At 45.4% G+C, this 23,364-nt stretch overlaps 1 protein-coding gene across 2 annotated transcripts in view; it reads right to left on the minus strand.

The window, feature by feature from the left end:
- Nucleotides 1-23,364, minus strand: part of bun (TSC22 domain family member bunched) — a 1,041,565-nt gene that overhangs the window by 134,651 nt on the left and 883,550 nt on the right. The window lies entirely within an intron of this gene.

The raw sequence follows: 23,364 nt of genomic DNA on the forward strand, positions 1-23,364 counted from the left end.
GAGAGGAGGAGGAGGAGGAGGAGGAGAATGCCAGACTGTGAGGGAAGGTGCCACGACCCTGGCTACTAACCCTGACCCAGGTGAGTGGCATTGACCAGGCTGTGAATGTGGCCTGAAGGAAAGTTGTACGTGCTAGCTGGTGTGTGTGTGTGTGTGCGCGCGCGCGCGTGTGCGTGTGTGTGTGTGTGTGTGTGTGTGTGTGTGTGTGTGTGTGTGTGTGTGTGTGTGTGTGTGTGTGTGTGTGTGTGTGTGTGTGTGTGTGTGTTTGCTGGGGTCGATACTCAGCTCCTGGCCACGCCTCCTAGACCACTTTCATCAGTATCACTGACTTATGGTCTCCTGGGTCTTATCTATTCTTGAAGCTGTGTATTAAGTCTTCCTCCTCCCCACCTCTCTCTCTCTCTCTCCCCTATACTGAGAAAGGGCTAACTAGTTGACCTATCATTGCCAGCAATCTACATATTTTGTAACTTAAACAAAAACAAGCGAGGATATTCATTTCAGAGAGTCATAATCACAAGGTTGAGATTCTCTTAACATATACTTGGTTTCCACACTACAAGTCTGTGAGAGTGAGGCATTGTTTCGTTCTCTGTGTCAGCCTTTCTCAAGTCTCTACCATATACCAACTACTGAGATTAGTGTAGGAGTAAGTGGCGTGGTCTAGTAAGTGGTGTGTGGTGGTAGTGATATAGTGGTGTGGTGGTAGTGGTGTGGTGGTAGTGGTATAGTGGTGTGGTGGTAGTGGTGTGGTGGTAGTGGTGTGGTGGTAGTGGTATAGTGGTGTGGTGGTAGTGGTGTGGTGGTAGTGGTATAGTGGTGTGGTGGTAGTGGTGTGGTGGTAGTGGTATAGTGGTGTGGTGGTAGTGGTATAGTGGTGTGGTGGTAGTGGTGTGGTGGTAGTGGTATAGTGGTGTGGTGGTAGTGGTATAGTGGTGTGGTGGTAGTGGTATAGTGGTGTGGTGGTAGTGGTGTGGTGGTAGTGGTATAGTGGTGTGGTGGTTGTGGTAGTGGTACAGTGGGTGACTAGGGTGGAGGTGGGAGAGTAAAGTGGCAGGGTGGGGGAGATGATGCTCATGAGGAAGTAATAAACTCGTGGGGGCCATGCAACACCTGGGAGATAATCAGGTCTGATCCAAGGAAGGGAAGGGCAGCTCAAATTCCTTGTATCAAGAGACCTTGACCGGTGGTGAGGGTATATGAACCAGTATGACACCCATCCGTCGACCTAACACCAAGCTAGCTAGCTCTCTGAGTCTCTCTCCCTCTATCTCTCTCTCTCTCTCTCTCACACACACAAAGAAGAGATGTGATAATCTCATGGAGCAGGGAGTGGACCTAATAGCGACCAGCGAAGAGGCAGGGCCAGGAGCTGTTAATCGACATCTGCAACCACAAATAGGAGAGTACACACATTGCCTCCCTTCACTCTACTTTCTATCTCACTACCACTCCAGGCTGACTGACTCACCACTTTACTTTTCCACCAAGGTCGATGGACTATTTCACTACTACTGCTCCCTTTGTATTTGACTGAAGAAGCCTTCTGTGCAGGCGAAACGTGTAATAAATAAAGATACGCAACTGCTCCACATGTATTTTAATCTTCAACAATACGAAGTACATATCTTTACCTGTAATGTACAGGTAGAGGATTTCCACTGTTGTTCTCCTCTTCTAGCTCAACCTTTGACCAACCCTCCTCCTGACTGCCTATCCCACATGGCCATCACAGCCTGGCTAATCTGCCACATGGTAGTGATATAGTTTATTCTTGAAAGCGTTACATTTGTTCCCAAAATATTTGTGTGTTGGTAGTGCAGCAAGTTGAAGAGTCTTAGATTACTCGTGTTGACACTGTCTTCTCTTATTGTGCTCATGGCTCCTCTGCTTTTCCTTGTGTCTATTTTCCACTTCCACACTTCTCACTCCAGTACTTTATGGTAGTGTGTAAATCTGGGAGCTGTTCCTCCTAAATCTTACAGGTGTATATTGCTACATTATTCTTCGTTCCAGAGAGTACATTCTCAGTACTGTGAGGTGTTTCCAGCAGTTTAAATATTTGATTGATTCACGCGGACAGTAAACAATTTCTGTGTACTTTCCAGTTGTGACTTCTTTCCAGCCTTGAGCGGACCATGAGCACAGAATAATATTCCCATAACTGATGTTATTTCTCTCTTAGCTACCCTGTTATTTTTCCAGTCCTTCGTCGTGCATTTGCTTACTTGTTTTCTAAAAAGACATATCAACTGGTATTATTATTCTTGTCTTTTACCTGTTTCGTATTTTCTATGAGATGATCTTCGTCTCTTCTGTATTCTCTCTTTTAAGGTCTTCATTCTTCCTATATCTAAGCAACTGAAATTTACCACAATTGAGCATGATGGTATTTTAATTTACCCACCGGACGACTTTATTGACACCTCATTGTAATCCTTCTCTATCTTCTGTTGAGACGACTTTCATACCCAATGTTGTTATAGTCCACAAAGGATGATACGAATCTCCCAGTGACAAGTGTTTTTATCTACGTCTGATATGAGGGCAAACAGTAAAGGCGCCACCACCGTACCTTGGACTAGTGAACTTTGCTTAGACTCAACTTTGTTCTGTTGGCTGCCACGCTTGGTCTATAAAAAATCGAATGTATTCTTTTCGTTACTGTTCCTATTATACCAATTAACCTCATTTTGTGAGCTATCACCCCATGGTCACATTTGTCATATACCTTCGCAAAATCCGTGTAGACTACATCTGCGTTTTAGCTTTCTTTCAAAAAACCCTAGCGATTGTTATAACGATGTAACAGTAGTAACAACTAAGATGTTTCTGCTGTAACAGCATGTGCCGCCCCTCTAGGGAGGTTCCTTGATGCTGGTGAGGGGCTCTTGAACTAGAGAATTAGATCTGTGTTTCACTTCTCTGAATTAAGCTTGAATGCCCCCCCCCCATACAGGCTCTGTATAATCCATGATAATAATACCAATACTAATTATAATAATGTAACACCATGTTGATTTAAGTTGTGTAAATCATAGCATTCCCTAAAACAGTCGGTTCTCTAAGTCTCCATCACAGACTTGTGTGTGATATTAATATTTCTGGTTTCTAATTCTCTGTTATAGCTCTGGGGCCTCCCTTTATAAGAAACAACGTCTGGAATTACACAGGAATCTATGCTCCTCCTGGAAAGAACACAATGTTCATAATAATGTAACCTTATATCTGAAGAACAGGCAGTGCTTCACAGTCTTCAGACTACGGTGTTCTTCACCAACTCCAAGACTGAGGGACTGATTACCTCATCTTTTGTATATAGTTCTATATTCTTCACATATGTTCTTATAAAGCCACTGGATGGCGAAACGTCTACAAAAGAAAAAACAGATGTTGCATGTGGGTCTAAATATTCATCTCTTATGTTATCCAAACATCAACGAATGTTCGGTCGCAGTTAAATGATCAGATTATATGTACTGGAGACTGTTATGGCTCTGATTTGTTCTTCAATGTTCATGAAGATCAAACAGAACGTATTTTCATTCAGCCTCACGCTCTGTTATCTTTTGGTTCAAGACAAATTTTTCACAGTGCTGTTGTCTGTCAATTTCCATTATCCATTCGGGAGGCTGAAATATCCAATCAAATATCTGGTGGAGATTCTCCAGATTTTCCAGGCAGTTATCCATCTTTTTCTGTCTGTTGATTGAACTGCTGTGCCATCGTTGCTAGCTGAATTAGCAGGATAATTACTAGGTATGTGGCCTAGTATATGATGATTGAAACAAGGGAGACATTAATAAAGTACTGAGGGTGTCGAACCAGGTAAGAACCAGGAATAATGGATTTAAGTTGGAAAAATTTAGATTTAGAAAGGACATAGGTAAGTACTGGTTTTCTAACAGAGTTGTAGATGCGTGGAACAGTCTTCCCAGTGGGGTGATAGAGGTTAGGACCTTGGGTGGCTTTAAGAAGAGACTGGACAAATATATATATGGGTGGGAGGGGCTGGGTTTGATTGGTGTCAAGGGGTACGGGAGATATTTCTTGAGTAGCTTTAGGTAGATGTCGTTTTGATAAGGACATGCCTCGTATGGGCCAGTAGGCCTTCTGCAGTGTTCCTACATTCTTATGTTCTTATGAAACAGTTCTATGTAAGTGAGTTTTTCACGTCTGCAACATACTGACTGTATCACGACTATGCAAATTATATTATGAGATACAGGCTTCACTCTCCAGGAAATCTTTAATGCTATGTTTTCGTAAAGACTCCGCTCCAAACACTGCATTTCTTATCACCCTCACTTACGAGATTGAAACAATGACGACATTTCGGCCTCATTTGGCCCGAAAGGTCGTCATAGTCTGTCTGCTAAGTGCGAGTTATTTGCGTACTGTTCCAGTCACGGAATTGTGCCCTTTTCTCCAAAGCATTTCTTTTTGAGGAGACCATTTATGACCTTAGAGGCCAGAAATCAACACATCTGTTCGACAAAAGTTGAGACGGAACCAGGAATCGACCCCCACAAGCAAAATTAGGTGAGTATATACACGCACACACACACATTTAATTAAACAACATTCACATACACTAGCTTAAACACCAGTATGTATAAGGAGTGGGTATGAAAATTGTGGGTAGAAGGTGAGGAAAGTGTAGATAAGAGTGATACGGATGGCATATTAGAGGCAAGAGTATTGCTGTAGCCTGCCCAAGGAGGAGACACCAAGAGTTTGATCGATCAGGCCAGCAACCAGGAGGTCTGGTCTGAGACTGGGCAGCGTGGGCGGTAACCTTGGCACGCGACTATATGTAATATACAAGTACAGTACTATATGTAATTTACGGGTACAGTAAACTCATGGTTACCTTGCCTGCCCCTCACTCTGTAACCTACCCTACTGTAACCTGCCTACTACTTGCCCTACTGTAACCTGCCTACTGCTTGCCTTACTGTAACTTACCTACTACTTACCCTACTGTAACTTACCTGTTAGGCAAGACACACATGCAACAGTTAGGCATCCCTATTGTGAAACGCTTCGCCCACACAGCAGGCTTCCTCAGTCAAGCACAGAAAAGTTGACAGAAGCAGAAGACACCTGAAGACGATGTAATCAGTCCATCACCCTTAAAGTTTTGAGGTGGTCAGTCCCTCAGTCTGGAGAAGAGCACTGTTCCATAGTATGAAACAATATTGTTTCATACTATGGAACAGTGCTCTTCTCCAGACTGAGGGACTGACCACCTCAAAACTTTAAGGGTGATGGACTGATTACATCGTCTTCAGGTGTCTTCTGCTTCTGTCAACTTTTCTGTGCTTGACTGAGGAAGCCTGCTGTGTGGGCGAAGCGTTTCACAATAGGGATGCCTAACTGTTGCATGTGTGTCTTGCCTAACAACCTGTCGGTGTTTTGTACCGTTTTGATGTTCACACTGTAACTTACCTACTGCTTACCCTACTGTAACTTACCTACTACTTACCCTACTGTAACTTACCTACTGCTTACCATACTGTAACTTACCTACTACTTGCCCTACTGTAACCTGCCTACTACTTGCCCAACTGTAACCTACCTACTACTTGCCCTACTGTAACCTGCCTACTGCTTGCCTTACTGTAACTTACCTACTACTTACCCTACTGTAACTTACCTACTGCTTACCCTACTGTAACTTACCTACTACTTGCCCTACTGTAACCTGCCTACTACTTGCCCTACTGTAACCTACCTACTACTTGCCCTACTGTAACCTGCCTACTACTTGCCCTACTGTAACCTGCCTACTGCTTGCCCTACTGTAACCTGCCTACTGCTTGCCCTACTGTAACCTGCTTACTGCTTGCCCTACTGTAACCTACCTACTACTTGCCCTACTGTAACCTGCCTACTACTTGCCCTACTGTAACCTGCCTACTACCTGCCCTACTGTAACCTGCCCACTGCTTGCCCTACTGTAACCTGCCCACTGCTTGCCCTACTGTAACCTGCCTACTGCTTGCCCTACTGTAACCTGCCTACTACTTGCCCTACTGTAACCTGCCTACTACTTGCCCTACTGTAACCTGCCTACTACTAGCCCTACTGTAACCTACCTACTACTTGCCCTACTGTAACCTGCCTACTACTTGCCCTACTGTAACCTGCCTACTACCTGCCCTACTGTAACCTGCCCACTGCTTGCCCTACTGTAACCTGCCTACTGCTTGCCCTACTGTAACTTACCTACAACTTACCCTACTGTAACTTACCTACTGCTTGCCCTACTGTAACTTACCTACAACTTACCCTACTGTAACCTACCTACTACTTGCCCTACTGTAACCTGCCTACTACTTGCCCTACTGTAACCTGCCTACTACCTGCCCTACTGTAACCTGCCCACTGCTTGCCCTACTGTAACCTGCCTACTGCTTGCCCTACTGTAACCTGCCTACTACTTGCCCTACTGTAACCTACCTACTACTTGCCCTACTGTAACCTGCCTACTACTTGCCCTACTGTAACCTGCCTACTACTTGCCCTACTGTAACCTGCCTACTGCTTGCCCTACTGTAACCTGCCTACTATTTGCCCTACTGTAACCTGCCTACTACTTGCCCTACTGTAACCTGCCTACTGCTTGCCCTACTGTAACCTACCTACTACTTGCCCTACTGTAACCTGCCTACTACTTACCCTACTGTAACTTACCTACTGCTTGCCCTACTGTAACCTGACTACTGCTTGCCCTACTGTAACCTGCCTACTACTTGCCCTACTGTAACCTACCTACTACTTGCCCTACTGTAACCTGCCTACTACTTGCCCTACTGTAACCTGCCTACTACTTGCCCTACTGTAACCTGCCTACTAGCCCTACTGTAACCTACCTACTACTTGCCCTACTGTAACCTGCCTACTGCTTGCCCTACTGTAACCTGCCTACTGCTTGCCCTACTGTAACCTACCTACTACTTGCCCTACTGTAACCTGCCTACTACTTACCCTACTGTAACTTACCTACTGCTTGCCCTACTGTAACCTGCCTACTACTTGCCCTACTGTAACCTACCTACTACTTGCCCTACTGTAACCTGCCTACTACTTACCCTACCGTAACTTACCTACTGCTTGCCCTACTGTAACATGCCTACTACTTGCCCAACTGTAGCCTGCCTACTACTTGCCCTACTGTAACCTGCGTACTACTTGCCCTACTGTAACCTACCTACTACTTGCCCTACTGTAACCTACCTACTACTTGCCCTACTGTAACCTGCCTACTACTTGCCCTACTGTAACCTACCTACTACTTGCCCTACTGTAACCTGCCTACTACTTGCCCTACTGTAACCTGCCTACTGCTTGCCCTACGGTAACCTGCCTACTGCTTGCCCTACTGTAACTTACCTACAACTTACCCTACTGTAACTTACCTACTGCTTGCCCTACTGTAACTTACCTACAACTTACCCTACTGTAACTTACCTACTGCTTGCCCTACTGTAACTTACCTACAACTTACCCTACTGTAACTTACCTACTGCTTGCCCTACTGTAACTTACCTACAACTTACCCTACTGTAACTTACCTACTGCTTGCCCTACTGTAACCTGCCTACTGCTTGCCCTACTGTAACTTACCTACTACTTACCGTACTGTAACTTACCTACTGCTTACCCTACTGTAACTTACCTACTGCTTGCCCTACTGTAACCTGCCTACTGCCTGCCCTACTGTAACTTACCTACTGCTTACCCTACTGTAACTTACCTACAACTTACCCTACTGTAACTTACCTACAACTTACCCTACTGTAACTTACCTACTGCTTGCCCTACTGTAACTTACCTACAACTTACCCTACTGTAACTTACCTACTGCTTGCCCTACTGTAACCTGCCTACTACTTGCCCTACTGTAACCTGCCTACTACCTGCCCTACTGTAACCTGCCCACTGCTTGCCCTACTGTAACCTGCCTACTGCTTGCCCTACTGTAACCTGCCTACTACTTGCCCTACTGTAACCTACCTACTACTTGCCCTACTGTAACCTGCCTACTACTTGCCCTACTGTAACCTGCCTACTACTTGCCCTACTGTAACCTGCCTACTGCTTGCCCTACTGTAACCTGCCTACTATTTGCCCTACTGTAACCTGCCTACTACTTGCCCTACTGTAACCTGCCTACTGCTTGCCCTACTGTAACCTACCTACTACTTGCCCTACTGTAACCTGCCTACTACTTACCCTACTGTAACTTACCTACTGCTTGCCCTACTGTAACCTGCCTACTGCTTGCCCTACTGTAACCTGCCTACTACTTGCCCTACTGTAACCTACCTACTACTTGCCCTACTGTAACCTGCCTACTACTTGCCCTACTGTAACCTGCCTACTACTTGCCCTACTGTAACCTGCCTACTAGCCCTACTGTAACCTACCTACTACTTGCCCTACTGTAACCTGCCTACTGCTTGCCCTACTGTAACCTGCCTACTGCTTGCCCTACTGTAACCTACCTACTACTTGCCCTACTGTAACCTGCCTACTACTTACCCTACTGTAACTTACCTACTGCTTGCCCTACTGTAACCTGCCTACTACTTGCCCTACTGTAACCTACCTACTACTTGCCCTACTGTAACCTGCCTACTACTTACCCTACCGTAACTTACCTACTGCTTGCCCTACTGTAACATGCCTACTACTTGCCTAACTGTAGCCTGCCTACTACTTGCCCTACTGTAACCTGCGTACTACTTGCCCTACTGTAACCTACCTACTACTTGCCCTACTGTAACCTACCTACTACTTGCCCTACTGTAACCTGCCTACTACTTGCCCTACTGTAACCTACCTACTACTTGCCCTACTGTAACCTGCCTACTACTTGCCCTACTGTAACCTGCCTACTGCTTGCCCTACGGTAACCTGCCTACTGCTTGCCCTACTGTAACTTACCTACAACTTACCCTACTGTAACTTACCTACTGCTTGCCCTACTGTAACTTACCTACAACTTACCCTACTGTAACTTACCTACTGCTTGCCCTACTGTAACTTACCTACAACTTACCCTACTGTAACTTACCTACTGCTTGCCCTACTGTAACTTACCTACAACTTACCCTACTGTAACTTACCTACTGCTTGCCCTACTGTAACCTGCCTACTGCTTGCCCTACTGTAACTTACCTACTACTTACCGTACTGTAACTTACCTACTGCTTACCCTACTGTAACTTACCTACTGCTTGCCCTACTGTAACCTGCCTACTGCCTGCCCTACTGTAACTTACCTACTGCTTACCCTACTGTAACTTACCTACAACTTACCCTACTGCAACTTACCTACAACTTACCCTACTGTAACTTACCTACAACTTACCCTACTGTAACTTACCTACAACTTACCCTACTGTAACTTACCTACAACTTACCATACTGTAACTTACCTACAACTTACCCTACTGTAACTTACCTACAACTTACCCTACTGTAACTTACCTACAACTTACCCTACTGTAACTTACCTACAACTTACCCTACTGTAACTTACCTACAACTTACCCTACTGTAACTTACCTACAACTTACCCTACTGTAACTTACCTACAACTTACCCTACTGTAACTTACCTACAACTTACCCTACTGTAACCTGCCTACTGCCTGCCCTACTGTAACTTACCTACAACTTACCCTACTGTAACTTACCTACAACTTGCCCTACTGTAACTTACCTACTGCTTACCCTACTGTAACTTACCTACTGCTTGCCCTACTGTAACCTGCCTACTGCCTGCCCTACTGTAACTTACCTACAACTTACCCTACTGTAACTTACCTACAACTTACCCTACTGTAACTTACCTACAACTTACCCTACTGTAACTTACCTACAACTTACCCTACTGTAACTTACCTACAACTTACCCTACTGTAACTTACCTACAACTTACCCTACTGTAACTTACCTACAACTTACCCTACTGTAACTTACCTACAACTTACCCTACTGTAACTTACCTACTGCTTACCCTACTGTAACTTACCTACTGCTTGCCCTACTGTAACCTGCCTACTGCCTGCCCTACTGTAACTTACCTACAACTTACCCTACTGTAACTTACCTACAACTTACCCTACTGTAACTTACCTACAACTTACCCTACTGTAACTTACCTACAACTTACCCTACTGTAACTTACCTACAACTTACCCTACTGTAACTTACCTACAACTTACCCTACTGTAACTTACCTACAACTTACCCTACTGTAACTTACCTACAACTTACCCTACTGTAACTTACCTACAACTTACCCTACTGTAACTTACCTACAACTTACCCTACTGTAACTTACCTACAACTTACCCTACTGTAACTTACCTACAACTTACCCTACTGTAACTTACCTACAACTTACCCTACTGTAACTTACCTACAACTTACCCTACTGTAACTTACCTACAACTTACCCTACTGTAACTTACCTACAACTTACCCTACTGTAACTTACCTACAACTTACCCTACTGTAACTTACCTACAACTTACCCTACTGTAACTTACCTACAACTTACCCTACTGTAACCTGCCTACTGCCTGCCCTACTGTAACTTACCTACAACTTACCCTACTGTAACTTACCTACAACTTGCCCTACTGTAACTTACCTACTGCTTACCCTACTGTAACTTACCTACTGCTTGCCCTACTGTAACCTGCCTACTGCCTGCCCTACTGTAACTTACCTACAACTTACCCTACTGTAACTTACCTACAACTTACCCTACTGTAACTTACCTACAACTTACCCTACTGTAACTTACCTACAACTTACCCTACTGTAACTTACCTACAACTTACCCTACTGTAACTTACCTACAACTTACCCTACTGTAACTTACCTACAACTTACCCTACTGTAACTTACCTACAGCTTACCCTACTGTAACTTACCTACTGCTTACCCTACTGTAACTTACCTACTGCTTGCCCTACTGTAACCTGCCTACTGCCTGCCCTACTGTAACTTACCTACAACTTACCCTACTGTAACTTACCTACAACTTACCCTACTGTAACTTACCTACAACTTACCCTACTGTAACTTACCTACAACTTACCCTACTGTAACTTACCTACAACTTACCCTACTGTAACTTACCTACAACTTACCCTACTGTAACTTACCTACAACTTACCCTACTGTAACTTACCTACAACTTACCCTACTGTAACTTACCTACAACTTACCCTACTGTAACTTACCTACAACTTACCCTACTGTAACTTACCTACAACTTACCCTACTGTAACTTACCTACAACTTACCCTACTGTAACTTACCTACAACTTACCCTACTGTAACTTACCTACAACTTACCCTACTGTAACTTACCTACAACTTACCCTACTGTAACTTACCTACAACTTACCCTACTGTAACTTACCTACAACTTACCCTACTGTAACTTACCTACAACTTACCCTACTGTAACTTACCTACAACTTACCCTACTGTAACTTACCTACAACTTACCCTACTGTAACTTACCTACAACTTACCCTACTGTAACTTACCTACAACTTACCCTACTGTAACTTACCTACAACTTACCCTACTGTAACTTACCTACAACTTACCCTACTGTAACTTACCTACAACTTACCCTACTGTAACTTACCTACAACTTACCCTACTGTAACATGCCTACTGCCTGCCCTACTGTAACTTACCTACAACTTACCCTACTGTAACTTACCTACAACTTGCCCTACTGTAACTTACCTACTGCTTACCCTACTGTAACTTACCTACTGCTTGCCCTACTGTAACCTGCCTACTGCCTGCCCTACTGTAACTTACCTACAACTTACCCTACTGTAACTTACCTACAACTTACCCTACTGTAACTTACCTACAACTTACCCTACTGTAACTTACCTACAACTTACCCCTCAAAAGGATTGGCTTCATGTTGGTGAAAATATCTCAAGTTATCAAACTTAAGTTACCTTTCTCTTCCTGGGATAAAACTTGATTACCTATGGCCCTTACATGTTTACCGCTTCCCTGTGAATAACAAACTAGAGGTAGCCAAACTTGTCAAGTGATCAGATCACCTACAAGGATCCTACAGTGAACATCACCTACAAGGATCCTACAGTGAACATCACCTACAAGGATCCTACAGTGAACATCACCTACAAGGATCCTACAGTGAACATCACCTACAAGGATCCTACAGTGAACATCACCTACGAGGATCCTACAGTGAACATCACCTACAAGGATCCTACAGTGAGCATCACCTACAAGGATCCTACAGTGAACATCACCTACAAGGATCCTACAGTGAACATCACCTACAAGGATCCTACAGTGAACATCACCTACAAGGATCCTACAGTGAACATCACCTACGAGGATCCTACAGTGAACATCACCTACAAGGATCCTACAGTGAACATCACCTACGAGGATCCTACAGTGAACATCACCTACAAGGATCCTACAGTGAACATCACCTACAAGGATCCTACAGTGAACATCACCTACAAGGATCCTACAGTGAACATCACCTACGAGGATCCTACAGTGAACATCACCTAAAAGGATCCTACAGTGAACATCACCTACAAGGATCCTACAGTGAACATCACCTACAAGGATCCTACAGTGATCACCTACGAGGATCCTACAGTCAACATCACCTACAAGGATCCTACAGTGAACATCACCTACAAGGATCCTACAGTGAACATCACCTACATGGATCCTACAGTGAACATCACCTACAAGGATCCTACAGTGAACATCACCTACGAGGATCCTACAGTGAACATCACCTACAAGGATCCTACAGTGAACATCACCTACAAGGATCCTACAGTGAACATCACCTACAAGGATCCTACAGTGAACATCACCTACGAGGATCCTACAGTGAACATCACCTACAAGGATCCTACAGTGAGCATCACCTACAAGGATCCTACAGTGAACATCACCTACAAGGATCCTACAGTGAACATCACCTACAAGGATCCTACAGTGAACATCACCTACAAGGATCCTACAGTGAACATCACCTACGAGGATCCTACAGTGAACATCACCTACAAGGATCCTACAGTGAACATCACCTACGAGGATCCTACAGTGAACATCACCTACAAGGATCCTACAGTGAACATCACCTACAAGGATCCTACAGTGAACATCACCTACAAGGATCCTACAGTGAACATCACCTACGAGGATCCTACAGTGAACATCACCTAAAAGGATCCTACAGTGAACATCACCTACAAGGATCCTACAGTGAACATCACCTACAAGGATCCTACAGTGATCACCTACGAGGATCCTACAGTCAACATCACCTACAAGGATCCTACAGTGAACATCACCTACAAGGATCCTACAGTGAACATCACCTACATGGATCCTACAGTGAACATCACCTACAAGGATCCTACAGTGAACATCACCTACGAGGATCCTACAGTGAACATCACCTACAAGGATCCTACAGTGAACATCAACGAGGATCCTACAGTGAACATCACCTACAAGGATCCTACAGTGAACATCACCTACGAGGATCCTACAGTGAACATCACCTACAAGGATCCTACAGTGAACATCACCTACGAGGATCCTACAGTGAACATCACCTACGAGGATCCTACAGTGAACATCACCTACAAGGATCCTACAGTTAACATCACCTACAAGGATCCTACAGTGAACATCACCTACGAGGATCCTACAGTGAACATCACCTACAAGGATCCTACAGTGAACATCACCTACGAGGATCCTACAGTGAACATCACCTACAAGGATCCTACAGTGAACATCACCTACAAGGATCCTACAGTGAACATCACCTACAAGGATCCTACAGTGAACATCACCTACGAGGATCCTACAGTGAACATCACCTAAAAGGATCCTACAGTGAACATCACCTACAAGGATCCTACAGTGAACATCACCTACAAGGATCCTACAGTGATCACCTACGAGGATCCTACAGTCAACATCACCTACAAGGATCCTACAGTGAACACCACCTACAAGGATCCTACAGTGAACATCACCTACATGGATCCTACAGTGAACATCACCTACAAGGATCCTACAGTGAACATCACCTACGAGGATCCTACAGTGAACATCATCTACAAGGATCCTACAGTGAACATCAACGAGGATCCTACAGTGAACATCACCTACAAGGATCCTACAGAGAACATCACCTACGAGGATCCTACAGTGAACATCACCTACAAGGATCCTACAGTGAACATCACCTACGAGGATCCTACAGTGAACATCACCTACGAGGATCCTACAGTGAACATCACCTACAAGGATCCTACAGTGAACATCACCTACGAGGATCCTACAGTGAACATCACCTACGAGGATCCTACAGTGAACATCACCTACAAGGATCCTACAGTTAACATCACCTACAAGGATCCTACAGTGAACATCACCTACGAGGATCCTACAGTGAACATCACCTACAAGGATCCTACAGTGAACATCACCTACGAGGATCCTACAGTGAACATCACCTACAAGGATCCTACAGTGAACATCACCTACAAGGATCCTACAGTGAACATCACCTACAAGGATCCTACAGTGAACATCACCTACGAGGATCCTACAGTGAACATCACCTAAAAGGATCCTACAGTGAACATCACCTACAAGGATCCTACAGTGAACATCACCTACAAGGATCCTACAGTGATCACCTACGAGGATCCTACAGTCAACATCACCTACAAGGATCCTACAGTGAACACCACCTACAAGGATCCTACAGTGAACATCACCTACATGGATCCTACAGTGAGCATCACCTACAAGGATCCTACAGTGAACATCACCTACGAGGATCCTACAGTGAACATCATCTACAAGGATCCTACAGTGAACATCAACGAGGATCCTACAGTGAACATCACCTACAAGGATCCTACAGAGAACATCACCTACGAGGATCCTACAGTGAACATCACCTACAAGGATCCTACAGTGAACATCACCTACGAGGATCCTACAGTGAACATCACCTACGAGGATCCTACAGTGAACATCACCTACAAGGATCCTACAGTGAACATCACCTACGAGGATCCTACAGTGAACATCACCTACAAGGATCCTACAGTGAACATCACCTACGAGGATCCTACAGTGAACATCACCTACAAGGATCCTACACTGAACATCACCTACAAGGATCCTACAGTGAACATCACCTACGAGGATCCTACAGTGAACATCACCTACGAGGATCCTACAGTGAACATCACCTACGAGGATCCTACAGTGAACATCACCTACAAGGATCCTACAGTGAACATCACCTACGAGGATCCTACAGTGAACATCACCTACAAGGATCCTACAGTGAACATCACCTACGAGGATCCTACAGTGAACATCACCTACAAGGATCCTACAGTGAACATCACCTACAAGGATCCTACAGTGAACATCACCTACGAGGATCCTACAGTGAACATCACCTACAAGGATCCTACAGTGAACATCACCTACGAGGATCCTACAGTGAACATCACCTACAAGGATCCTACAGTGAACATCACCTACAAGGATCCTACAGTGAACATCACCTACAAGGATCCTACAGTGAACATCACCTACGAGGATCCTACAGTGAACATCACCTACAAGGATCCTACAGTGAGCATCACCTACAAGGATCCTACAGTGAACATCACCTACAAGGATCCTACAGTGAACATCACCTACAAGGATCCTACAGTGAACATCACCTACAAGGATCCTACAGTGAACATCACCTACGAGGATCCTACAGTGAACATCACCTACAAGGATCCTACAGTGAACATCACCTACGAGGATCCTACAGTGAACATCACCTACAAGGATCCTACAGTGAACATCACCTACAAGGATCCTACAGTGAACATCACCTACAAGGATCCTACAGTGAACATCACCTACGAGGATCCTACAGTGAACATCACCTAAAAGGATCCTACAGTGAACATCACCTACAAGGATCCTACAGTGAACATCACCTACAAGGATCCTACAGTGATCACCTACGAGGATCCTACAGTCAACATCACCTACAAGGATCCTACAGTGAACATCACCTACAAGGATCCTACAGTGAACATCACCTACATGGATCCTACAGTGAACATCACCTACATGGATCCTACAGTGAACATCACCTACAAGGATCCTACAGTGAACATCACCTACGAGGATCCTACAGTGAACATCACCTACAAGGATCCTACAGTGAACATCAACGAGGATCCTACAGTGAACATCACCTACAAGGATCCTACAGTGAACATCACCTACGAGGATCCTACAGTGAACATCACCTACAAGGATCCTACAGTGAACATCACCTACGAGGATCCTACAGTGAACATCACCTACGAGGATCCTACAGTGAACATCACCTACAAGGATCCTACAGTTAACATCACCTACAAGGATCCTACAGTGAACATCACCTACGAGGATCCTACAGTGAACATCACCTACAAGGATCCTACAGTGAACATCACCTACGAGGATCCTACAGTGAACATCACCTACAAGGATCCTACAGTGAACATCACCTACAAGGATCCTACAGTGAACATCACCTACAAGGATCCTACAGTGAACATCACCTACGAGGATCCTACAGTGAACATCACCTAAAAGGATCCTACAGTGAACATCACCTACAAGGATCCTACAGTGAACATCACCTACAAGGATCCTACAGTGATCACCTACGAGGATCCTACAGTCAACATCACCTACAAGGATCCTACAGTGAACACCACCTACAAGGATCCTACAGTGAACATCACCTACATGGATCCTACAGTGAACATCACCTACAAGGATCCTACAGTGAACATCACCTACGAGGATCCTACAGTGAACATCATCTACAAGGATCCTACAGTGAACATCAACGAGGATCCTACAGTGAACATCACCTACAAGGATCCTACAGAGAACATCACCTACGAGGATCCTACAGTGAACATCACCTACAAGGATCCTACAGTGAACATCACCTACGAGGATCCTACAGTGAACATCACCTACGAGGATCCTACAGTGAACATCACCTACAAGGATCCTACAGTGAACATCACCTACGAGGATCCTACAGTGAACATCACCTACGAGGATCCTACAGTGAACATCACCTACAAGGATCCTACAGTTAACATCACCTACAAGGATCCTACAGTGAACATCACCTACGAGGATCCTACAGTGAACATCACCTACAAGGATCCTACAGTGAACATCACCTACGAGGATCCTACAGTGAACATCACCTACAAGGATCCTACAGTGAACATCACCTACAAGGATCCTACAGTGAACATCACCTACAAGGATCCTACAGTGAACATCACCTACGAGGATCCTACAGTGAACATCACCTAAAAGGATCCTACAGTGAACATCACCTACAAGGATCCTACAGTGAACATCACCTACAAGGATCCTACAGTGATCACCTACGAGGATCCTACAGTCAACATCACCTACAAGGATCCTACAGTGAACACCACCTACAAGGATCCTACAGTGAACATCACCTACATGGATCCTACAGTGAACATCACCTACAAGGATCCTACAGTGAACATCACCTACGAGGATCCTACAGTGAACATCATCTACAAGGATCCTACAGTGAACATCAACGAGGATCCTACAGTGAACATCACCTACAAGGATCCTACAGAGAACATCACCTACGAGGATCCTACAGTGAACATCACCTACAAGGATCCTACAGTGAACATCACCTACGACGATCCTACAGTGAACATCACCTACGAGGATCCTACAGTGAACATCACCTACAAGGATCCTACAGTTAACATCACCTACAAGGATCCTACAGTGAACATCACCTACGAGGATCCTACAGTGAACATCACCTACGGGGATCCTACAGTGAACATCACCTACAAGGATCCTACAGTGAACATCACCTACAAGGATCCTACAGTGAACATCACCTATGAGGATCCTACAGTGATCACCTACGAGGATCCTACAGTGAACATCACTTACAAGGATCCTACAGTGAACATCACCTACAAGGATCCTACAGTGAACATCACCTATGAGGATCCTACAGTGAACATCACCTACGAGGATCCTACAGTGAACATCACCTACGAGGATCCTACAGTGAACATCACCCACAAGGATCCTACAGTGAACATCACCTACAAGGATCCTACAGTGAACATCACCTACAAGGATCCTACAGTGAACATCACCTACGAGGATCCTACAGTGAACATCACCTACAAGGATCCTACAGTGAACATCACCTACGAGGATCCTACAGTGAACATCACCTACAAGGATCCTACAGTGAACATCACCTACGAGGATCCTACAGTGAACATCACCTACGAGGATCCTACAGTGAACATCACCTACGAGGATCCTACGGTGAACATCACCTACGAGGATCCTACAGTGATCACCTACGAGGATCCTACAGTGATCACCTACGAGGATCCTACAGTGAACATCACCTACAAGGATCCCACAGTGAACATCACCTATGAGGATCCTACAGTGAACATCACCTAAGAGGATCCTACAGTGAACATCACCTACGAGGATCCTACAGTGAACATCACGTACGGGGATCCTACAGTGAACATCACCTACAAGGATCCTACAGTGAACATCACCTACAAGGATCCTACAGTGAACATCACCTACAAGGATCCTACAGTGAACATCACCTACGAGGATCCTACAGTGAACATCACCTACGAGGATCCTACAGTGAACATCACCTACGAGGATCCTACAGTGAACATCACCTACGAGGATCCTACAGTGAACATCACCTACAAGGATCCTACAGTGATCACCTACGAGGATCCTACAGTGAACATCACCTATGAGGATCCTACAGTGAACATCACCTACGAGGATCCTACAGTGAACATCACCTACAAGGATCCTACAGTGAACATCACCTACAAGGATCCTACAGTGAACATCACCTACGAGGATCCTACAGTGAATATCACCTACGAGGATCCTACAGTGAACATCACCTACAAGGATCCTACAGTGAACATCACCTACGAGGATCCTACGGTGAACATCACCTACGAGGATCCTACAGTGAACATCACCTACGAGGATCCTACAGTGAACATCACCTACGAGGATCCTACGGTGAAAATCACCTACGAGGATCCTACGGTGAACATCACCTACGAGGATCCTACAGTGAACACCCACAAGGATCCTACAGTGAACATCACCTACAAGGATCCTACAGTGAACACCTACGAGGATCCTACAGTGAACATCACCTACAAGGATCCTACAGTGAACATCACCTACGAGGATCCTACAGTGAACATCACCTACAAGGATCCTACAGTGAACATCACCTACAAGGATCCTACAGTGAACATCACCTACGAGGATCCTACAGTGAGCATCACCTACAAGGATCCTACAGTGAACATCACCTACGAGGATCCTACAGTGAACATTACCTACAAGGATCCTACAGTGAACATCACCTACAAGGATCCTACAGTGAACATCACCTACGAGGATCCTACAGTGAACATCACCTACATGGATCCTACAGTGAACATCACCTACGAGGATCCTACAGTGAACATCACCTACGAGGATCCTACAGTGAACATCACCTACGAGGATCCTACAGTGAACATCACCTACAAGGATCCTACAGTGAACATCACCTACGAGGATCCTACAGTGAACATCACCTACAAGGATCCTACAGTGAACATCACCTACGAGGATCCTACAGTGAACATCACCTACATGGATCCTACAGTGAACATCACCTACGAGGATCCTACAGTGAACATCACCTACGAGGATCCTACAGTGAACATCACCTACGAGGATCCTACAGTGAACATCACCTACATGGATCCTACAGTGAACATCACCTACGAGGATCCTACAGTGAACATCACCTACGAGGATCCTACAGTGAACATCACCTACGAGGATCCTACAGTGAACATCACTTACAAGTACAGTAAGTGAAGATCATGTAGAAAGTAGTGTGGAGTTATCACGTCTATGGGAGAGAACGTGTCAACTCTGCTCTCAACTTTCACATTCGTTCAATACAACATTGTAAACACTACGAGAGCTGCAGGCTCGACTGGCTGTACCTAAAGCATTCCCGAAGCATGTTATCGGGGTTCAACACCCCCCGTGGTCAGGTCCAATACTAGGCCTGCTAGATAAGGGCCTAATCAACCAGGCTGTTATTGCTGGTTGCACACAGTCCAGTGTACGAACCACAGCCAAACTGATTAGGAAATGGATTGAGGAACTTGTCAAATTTCCTTCTGAAAACTGGCAGAGGATTGTCGGTAGTCTCCGCTGAAGAACATCTACGAGAGTCTTACAATAAGAGATAATAAGTGTAAGAGATCCTAGACTCTTCAACACCCTACCATCATATCTAAAGGGAATTGCCAACAGACCCCTGGTTTTCTTCAAGACGGAACCGGATAAGTTCCTTAAGTCAGTTCCTGATCAGCCAGTCTGTGGTGCGTACATTGGACTGTGTACGGGCAGCAGTAACAGCGCGGTTGATGAGTGCAACAAGGGGTAACAGCGTGGTTGAGTGCAACAAGGTGTAACAGCGCGGTTGATGAGTGCAACAAGGTGTAACAGCACGGTTGATGAGTGCAACAAGGGGTAACGGCACGGTTGATGAGTGCAACAAGGTGTAACAGCACGGTTGATGAGTGCAACAAGGTGTAACAGCACGGTTGATGACTGTAACAAGGTGTAACAGCACGGTTGATGACTGTAACAAGGTGTAACAGCAAGGTTGATGAGTGCAACAAGGTGTAACAGCACGGTTGATGACTGTAACAAGGTGTAACAGCACGGTTGATGACTGTAACAAGGTGTAACAGCGTGGTTGATGAGTGCAACAAGGTGTAACAGCACGGTTGATGACTGTAACAAGGTGTAACAGCACGGGTGACTGTAACAAAGTGTAACAGCACGGTTGATGAGTGCAACAAGGTGTAACAGCGCGGTTGATGAGTGCAACAAGGTGTAACAGCACGGTTGATGAGTGTAACAAGGTGTAACAGCGTGGTTGATGACTGCAACAAGGTGTAACAGCGTGGTTGAGTGCAACAAGGTGTAACAGCACGGTTGATGACTGCAACAAGGTGTAACAGCACGGTTGAGTGCAACAAGGTGTAACAGCACGGTTGATGAGTGCAACAAGGTGTAACAGCGTGGTTGATGGGTGCAACAAGGGGTAACAGCGTGGTTGATGAGTGCAACAAGGTGTAACAGCGTGGTTGATGAGTGCAACAAGGTGTAACAGCACGGTTGATGAGTGCAACAAGGTGTAACAGCGTGGTTGATGAGTGCAACAAGGGGTAACAGCGTGGTTGAGTGCAACAAGGTGTAACAGCGTGGTTGATGAGTGCAACAAGGTGTAACAGCGTGGTTGATGAGTGCAACAAGGGGTAACAGCGTGGTTGATGAGTGCAACAAGGTGTAACAGCGTGGTTGATGAGTGCAACAAGGTGTAACAGCGTGGTTGATGAGTGCAACAAGGGGTAACAGCGTGGTTGATGAGTGCAACAAGGGGTAACAGCGTGGTTGATGAGTGCAACAAGGTGTAACAGCGTGGTTGATGAGTGCAACAAGGTGTAACAGCGTGGTTGATGAGTGCAACAAGGTGTAACAGCGTGGTTGATGAGTGCAACAAGGTGTAACAGCACGGTTGATGAGTGCAACAAGGGGTAACAGCGTGGTTGATGAGTGCAACAAGGGGTAACAGCGTGGTTGATGAGTGCAACAAGGGGTAACAGCGTGGTTGATGAGTGCAACAAGGGGTAACAGCGTGGTTGATGAGTGCAACAAGGTGTAACAGCGTGGTTGAGTGCAACAAGGTGTAACAGCACGGTTGATGAGTGCAACAAGGTGTAACAACGTGGTTGATGAGTGCAACAAGGTGTAACAGCACGGTTGATGAGTGCAACAAGGTGTAACAGCGTGGTTGATGAGTGCAACAAGGTGTAACAGCGTGGTTGATGAGTGCAACAAGGTGTAACAGCGTGGTTGATGAGTGCAACAAGGTGTAACAGCGTGGTTGATGAGTGCAACAAGGTGTAACAGCACGGTTGATGAGTGCAACAAGGGGTAACAGCGTGGTTGATGAGTGCAACAAGGTGTAACAGCATGGTTGATGAGTGCAACAAGGTGTAACAGCGTGGTTGAGTGCAACAAGGGGTAAAAGCGTGGTTGAGTGCAACAAGGGGTAACAGCGTGGTTGATGAGTGCAACAAGGTGTAACAGCGTGGATGATGAGTGCAACAATGTGTAACAGCGTGGTTGATGAGTGCAACAAGGTGTAACAGCACGGTTGATGAGTGCAACAAGGTGTAACAGCGTGGTTGATGAGTGCAACAAGGTGCAACAGCATGGTTGATGAGTGCAACAAGGTGTAACAGCACGGTTGATGAGTGCAACAAGGTGTAACAGCGTGGTTGATGAGTGCAACAAGGTGTAACAGCGTGGTTGAGTGCAACAAGGTGTAACAGCGTGGTTGATGAGTGCAACAAGGTGTAACAGCGTGGTTGATGAGTGCAACAAGGGGTAACAGCGTGGTTGATGAGTGCAACAAGGTGTAACAGCGTGGTTGATGACTGCAACAAGGTGTAACAGCGTGGTTGATGAGTGCAACAAGGTGTAACAGCGTGGTTGATGAGTGCAACAAGGTGTAACAGCACGGTTGATGAGTGCAACAAGGTGTAACAGCGTGGTTGGTGAGTGGAACAAGGTGTAACAGCACGGTTGATGACTGCAACAAGGTGTAACAGCACGGTTGATGACTGTAACAAGGTGTAACAGCACGGTTGATGACTGTAACAAGGTGTAACAGCACGGTTGATGACTGCAACAAGGTGTAACAGCACGGTTGATGACTGCAACAAGGTGTAACAGCACGGTTGATGAGTGCAACAAGGGGTAACAGCGTGGTTGATGAGTGCAACAAGGTGTAACAGCGTGGTTGATGAGTGCAACAAGGTGTAACAGCACGGTTGATGAGTGCTACAAGGTGTAACAGCACGGTTGATGAGTGCAACAAGGGATAACAGCGTGGTTGATGAGTGCAACAAGGTGTAACAGCGTGGTTGATGAGTGCAACAAGGTGTAACAGCACGGTTGATGAGTGCAACAAGGGATAACAGCGTGGTTGATGAGTGCAACAAGGTGTAACAGCACGGTTGAT

Source organism: Cherax quadricarinatus, chromosome 81 (assembly GCF_038502225.1).
Source record: "Cherax quadricarinatus isolate ZL_2023a chromosome 81, ASM3850222v1, whole genome shotgun sequence".
NCBI classification, from domain to species: domain Eukaryota; kingdom Metazoa; phylum Arthropoda; class Malacostraca; order Decapoda; family Parastacidae; genus Cherax; species Cherax quadricarinatus.